The 6,278-nt window shown below is 43.3% G+C and overlaps 1 protein-coding gene across 1 annotated transcript in view; it reads left to right on the top strand.

The window, feature by feature from the left end:
• Positions 1-5,371: 5,371 nt before the first annotated feature.
• Positions 5,372-6,278, top strand: part of LOC100963003 (cat eye syndrome critical region protein 2) — a 63,300-nt gene continuing 62,393 nt past the window's right edge. Inside the window, exon 1 of the mRNA XM_023516535.1 lies at positions 5,372-5,460. The gene's annotated coding sequence lies outside the window, so the exon portion shown is untranslated. The remainder of the gene's footprint in view (positions 5,461-6,278) is intronic.

Raw genomic sequence — 6,278 nt, 5'->3', positions numbered from 1 at the left:
GCTGTGGTGTTATAGCTCACAGCATTCTCAAACTCTTGGGCTTAAAACAATTCTCTTAACTCGACCTCCCAAGTATCTGGGACTATAGGTTCCCCCTCCCCCCCCACAACGCCTGGCTATTTTTTTTAGAGATGGGGTCTTGCTTTTGCTCAGGCTGGTCTTGAATCTGTGAGCTCAGGCAATCCACCTCCCTTGGCTTCCCAAAGTGTTAGGATTATAGGCATGAGCCACCGTGCTTGGCCTGTCAGTATTGATCTTTATACATCTCTCATTTTCAGTTTCCTGTCTTGACCACCCATGGGAATTTCTTAAAAGTCCAAGTAGGGATTAAAAAGTTATACTAAGTTGCACAGAGGGTGACACCCATTCTCTTTAGTGTGATTTTCAGAGAAGGTTGTCTAAGGGATCAGTAAGGATCCGACTTAGCCGGCCCCCCACCCTCATCATCTGACATTCTGTCATCACCATCTCTAGTTCTGGGCAGAGTGCTCAGGGCCTCCCATGCTTGCTGTGGACATTCACATAGTTGTTACTGTTCCTTGACCTGGTGCCATTCCTCCCTTCAGGGCCCTGTGCAAATCCTACCTCCTTGGCAAATTCACAGTCCACAGATTCCTCAGTTTCTTTAATTTTTACACGTCACTTTGTGTTTCTGCACGTGTCATACAATCTTAAGTAGTTGCTGTCATTCAGTGCAGAAAATATTTGAATGCCTACTCTGCATCAGGCAGTGTTCTCATTTCCAGAGAGACAGTAGTGAATACATTAAGTGAAAACCAAAAGAATTTCTCATTTCTGTCTCCTATGATAGCACTTCCTCTTCCTTTATGTGTGTGTGTGTATGTGTGTGTCTGTGTTGTATAGAACTTCACTCTGTCCCCCTGGATACAGGGCCATGGTGTCATAGCTCACAGCAACCTCAGACTCCTAGGTGCAAATGATCCTCTTGCCTCAGCCTCCTGAGTAGCTGAGACTACCAGGCACCTGCCATGACATCCAGCTAGTGTTTTGTTTGTTTGTTTGTTTGTTTGGGGTCTCACTCTTGCTCAGGCTAGTCTGGAACTCCTGAGCTCAATCAGTCTACCCGCCTCAGCCTCCCAGAGTGCTAGGATTACAGGCTTGAGCCACCACTCCTGCCTGGGGTCTTGCTCTTGCTCAGGCTAGTCTTAAATTCCTGAGCTCAAGGGATCCTCTGTCTTGACCTCCCAGAACACTAGGACTGCAGGCATGAGCCACCACACCTGGCCTAACTGGGATGTTCTTATTCACCAATGTATCCCTAGTAACTAGAAAAATAGTAGGTGTACTGTATATTCTTGTTGAATTATTTGACCACTTCCTATTTGCTAAATTCTGTGCAAATGTTATAGGAAGGACCACAGAGAAGATAGGATTGTTCCTTTCTCATAAGCAGCTTATGTAGATTGAAAAGATAAAACTGACGCTGTTGTGTTGTAAGAGCAGAAAGGGCATTCATGATGCTATTGCTACAAAAACATTCTAGTTTTGCCTCCTCAGAGGACAGTATTCTTGCTAGAACCTTGCTGTGGCAGTGATAGCAGGACAAGCCAGAGGAGACTAGACTGAAAGCAGCAAGAGAAAAGAAATTGGATTTATTAGAAACCACAGAGTGAGTAAATGCCCTGTGGACCCTCTCACAGACTTCCTGCAGTCCCCCTTTCTGTAATTTCCTCTTGGTTCTTACCTTATGTTCTTACATGTGGGTGGCCTTTATGATTGTTTAATTTGGCACTTAGGTTCTTAAAAAACTTTTCTAGACAATCGTTAATGCAGGCCACAGCAGGGGGCAGAATGAGGACTGGTAGAGATGTATGGGTTCAGCAGTGATGATAGAGGTGCTGGAGGGTATGACAAGGTGCAGCTCAGCCAGGGAGGCTGTGGAGATAATGCTTTTCTTTTCAAGGGACTACAACATGGTTTGGGAGGACATATATGGGAGAATAGAGAAAAGAGGTAGTGGTTGAGTGGTTATTGTGGTTGTTGGAACCATCAGGCCTTTTTTGATGGAGAGTGTCAGCGAGGGGAGTGGTGGTTGCTGTGGGAAAAACACTTGCTTCTGTCACGGATGTGCTGAGCACCCTTGGAGAAATCACTACTTTTTTTGGACCTACTTTTATCATCTTTAAATTGAAAGAGTTGAAATAATGTGGCCTATAATTTACCTTCCAGCTTGTGCATTCAGTGATTCTGGCTTGTCTATCAGATGAGCTGGCTTGGGACATTTTTGCTTCAAGGATTTAATTTCTGTTACATTTCCAATTTACTTTGGAGTCTTGCCCAGTGACCAGGCTTTAAACTATGAGCCATTCAAATCTTCACTTGCCTGGGTTCTTATTTACTCTGAGATCTGAATTCTTTCTTGTGCCTCCCTTCTACTCGTTCCCTTGTTCAGTGAGTCCTTCAGAACCTTTCTCCTGCACTGTTGCTTGCACAGATATCTCCCCCCAACCCCTGTCCTCCTTGCCACTAGAATTCATCTTATATACACAGTGGCTAGATTGTCTCACTGCCTCTCCTCTGTAAAAACAAAACCTAGTGGATCTCCATTGTCATCCAAAGAAAGGCCAAACTCATCAGCTTGGTATCCAATATCAGCTGTCAATCTTGGCTCACATTACTTCCCTTTGCATAGTCTTCAGAATACTTCACTGAACCTCATAGCCTCTTGGCACCTTTGCTGTGTTGCCCTTGCACCCAGTTATGCTCTCTGCCTCGCTCTTCTGTTGTCATGTGGTCACAGTTTTCTCATCTCAAGTGCCTCCACTTTGCAAAATCTCATCTCCACTGCAGTGGCACCCATAACACCATTTCTGTACTAAAGAGTAGTCATTTTGTTTTTATTTTCTGTGCCATTTTAGCTCCCTTAAGTCAACTATAGCTCTCTAATGCTTAGAAGTACGCTATGTTATCTTACACAGGATGGGTAACCAATAAATATTTGTTGAATTAGTTAATTCTGGCTACTTATAGTTAAAATACTTGTTAACGCTGATTGGTAAGTAACACCCGGCTAGGCTGTAGGAAAGATGTCTGCCCAGGCTCAGCACCTGTAGCTCAGTGGTTAGGGCACGAGCACATACACTGAGGCTGGTAGGTTTTAACCCAGCCTGGGCCAGCTAAACAACAATGACAACAGCAGTGAAAAAATAGCCGGGTGTTGTGGCGGGCACCTGTAGTCCCTGCTGCTTGGGAGGCTGAAGCAAGAGAATCACTTAAGCACAAGAGTTTAAGGTTGCGGTGAGCTATGATGCTACAGCACTCTATTGAGGGCAACACAGTGAGACTCCTCCAAAAAAAAGACATCTGCCCACAAAAGTTATTAAAATAAGAAAACTGCTGTGCAGGTATTAACAATTTGCAGGTTTATATTTAAGGCAAGCAAAATGTTTTCATGCTTGAGCATTGTCACTAGATTTTGAGTTATTCATCTGCCTGGGCTTTCAAGGCAATATGGGGCCTGTTCCTATTCTACTTGAGGGTGGTAGTTTATAGTTTTTGTGTCAGTTATTGCACTTAGCAGTTTTTGTCCTATGAAGTTTTTTAGAGTGAACATTTCCAAACTAGGAATTTACAAAATAACTTTCTTAATTCTGTACTAGAAGCAGACTACCTTCTTTAGCATAAACTACCATAGAATTGGTGTTAAGATCAGAAAGTACATCTGAATGCACACTTTCTCTTACTTTCAGAACCATTAATATAGGATTCTCAGTTTATTTTCCTATGAATCCTGGATGTGATTATGAGCTAGTCAGACTGTAAGTGTAGGCGGACAAACTCTTGATGGTTTGGCTGTAGAACATAGCTTCCTAATTGAAAGAATGCAACCATTTGCAATGAAAGACTTGATTTAAAAATCATCCTATAAAATATCTGCTTATTTTTAAGTGTTGAGGTGAGAAATAGGATTTCCTAAAGTTTCCCACTTCCATTTTTTATCCAGTAGCCTCTGTGCAAACTAACCTTTGTGGTATACTATGGTAAGACAAGCACAATCTTCATATTGCTTACCCGAACCCTAAGGAATGCCAATGCATCTCACCTAGGATTAGACCACTAACACAGACATTACCTCATTTTTCTTCAGATGATGTGAGATTAATCTTAGTTTTTGCAGTCTCCTGTCATTGGTCATAGTGTCCCCCAAATGAAAATTGCCATATTGCTTATAGATGGTGTTAGTTAAAAAAAAAAAAAAATACAGTGGTTTCTTAAAGCTGCTAGAGATTTTTTTTAACTGAGTCTAAGTAAATTAATACTTTTATTTATTTATTTATTTATTGCAGTTTTTGGCCAGGGCTGGATTTGAACCTGCCGCCTTCGGCATATGGGGCCAGCGCCCTACTCCTTTGAGCCACAGGCGCCGCCCAATTAATACTTTTTTTTTTTAGACAGAGCCTCAAGCTGTCCCCCTGGGTAGAGTGCCATGGCATCACAGCTCACAGCAACCTCCAACTCCTGGGCTCAAGCGAGTCTCCTGCCTCTGCCTCCCAAGTAGCTGGGACCACAGGCACCCGCCACAACACCTGGCCATTTTTTGGTTCAGCCATCATTGTTGTTTGGTGGGCCCGGGATGGGGATTCGAACCCGCCACTTTAGGTGTATGTGGCTGGCGCCTTAGCCGCTTGAGCCACAGGCGCCGAGCCAATTAATACTTTTATAATCACTTATGCGATTGCTCCTTTATTCTCTCTTGCCATTAAAACAGAAAGCAATACAGCATATTTATATTCATAGTACACATAATCAAGCCTTTGATTATGCAGCCATCATTGCTTTATAAAAAGAGATATTTATGTTTCTTTTAGTGTGCAGGTAAAAGGAATGGGGTTTGGTAAGCAGCAGAGAGGGAAAACCCCCCAGGGAAAGCAATAAGCCGAACTCTAGGCTGCGTGCAGTAGTTCACACCTAATCCTAGCACTCTGGGAGGCCAAGGCCAGAGGAGGATCCCTTGAGCTCAGGAATCTGAGACTCCTGAGCAAGAACAAGACCCTATCTCTACTAAAAATAGAAAAACTAGCCGGGCAGGTGGTGAGCACAACTACTCAGGAGGCTGAGGCAGGAGGATCACTTGAGCCCAGGAGTCTGAGGTTGCTGTGAGCTAGGCTGACACCTCAGCACTTTAGCCTGGATGACAGAGCAAGACTCTATCTCCAAAAAAACAAAAACAACAAAAGGAACTGTAGGTGCTCTTTTAGCAGTGACTGTAGGAGGAAGAGCAGCATTGATCCATGGTTAATCTTACTGCTACGCAACCATCCAGTTGCTTGGGATAGGTGCTGGTGGTGGGAGAAATCTCTGCGTTTTATTTCTTAGTTTCCTCTCTCCTTTTCCCCTCCCATAGGAGTTAGAAGCAGCCCTTCACAGAGACGATGTGGAGTTTATCAGTGACCTGATCGCTTGCCTGCTTCAAGGTTGCTATCAGCGCAGGGATATCACGTGAGTAATCCTGATGTTTATCAAGTGTCTCTTACACAGGGAACTGATCAGCTAGTCATAGTGATGTTTCCTATAACAAACCAGAACTGACCATTAGCCGTTACATAAAGTGTAGACTGAGTATATACAAATGGATTTCAGGCTAAGCTCTGTGTTTGGCTCATTCTGCAGTTGAGTTTTTATTCTGTTATAATCGATGAGTATGTTTTACGCTCACGTACTCTTGGCTACCCCAGCTAAAATATTTGAGTGTGGAGTTTCTTCCTCTTATATATGCCCTTTTTTGAATTTGGGTTGCAATGTTGGTAAAAACTAGATTTTATTATATTTCTATCATTTGAGTGTCTTCTGTTGTTCACACAACTGGCAACAGTAGCATAATTAACTTGGAGGCTCCCTTACCTCATAACGCCCAAGTAAACAGCACTCTAGTACCTTTGAGATATGTAGAAACCTGAAGCAAAATTTTATCTTTATAGACAGAGGAGCTTCTTGATAAGAGCTCTCCCCTTGTTTTTGCCCTAACTTGATATGTACATTTTCTTTGGTAAATTTCTATACAGAACACAGTGCAAACACACAAAAAGGAGAGACACTATGGGTTTCCTAGTCTTTACCTTTGGATGCCATGTAGGGATTTGGGTTGTTACGGTTTATATTTTTCAGACAAGTTAAAGATGGTATCTCGGCTCGGCACCTATAGCTCAACCGGCTAAGGCGCCAGCCACGTACACCTAAGGTGGCGGGTTCGAATCCCCAGCCCGGACACGCCAAACAACAATGATGGCTGCAACCAAAAAATAGCCGGGCGTTGTGGC

This window comes from Otolemur garnettii, unplaced genomic scaffold (genome assembly GCF_000181295.1).
Source record: "Otolemur garnettii isolate 467f Iridium unplaced genomic scaffold, OtoGar3 scaffold00092, whole genome shotgun sequence".
Classification (NCBI taxonomy): Eukaryota; Metazoa; Chordata; class Mammalia; order Primates; family Galagidae; genus Otolemur; species Otolemur garnettii.
Note: the sequence above shows the minus strand (reverse complement) of the source record. Positions and strands in the feature narration are given on the sequence as shown.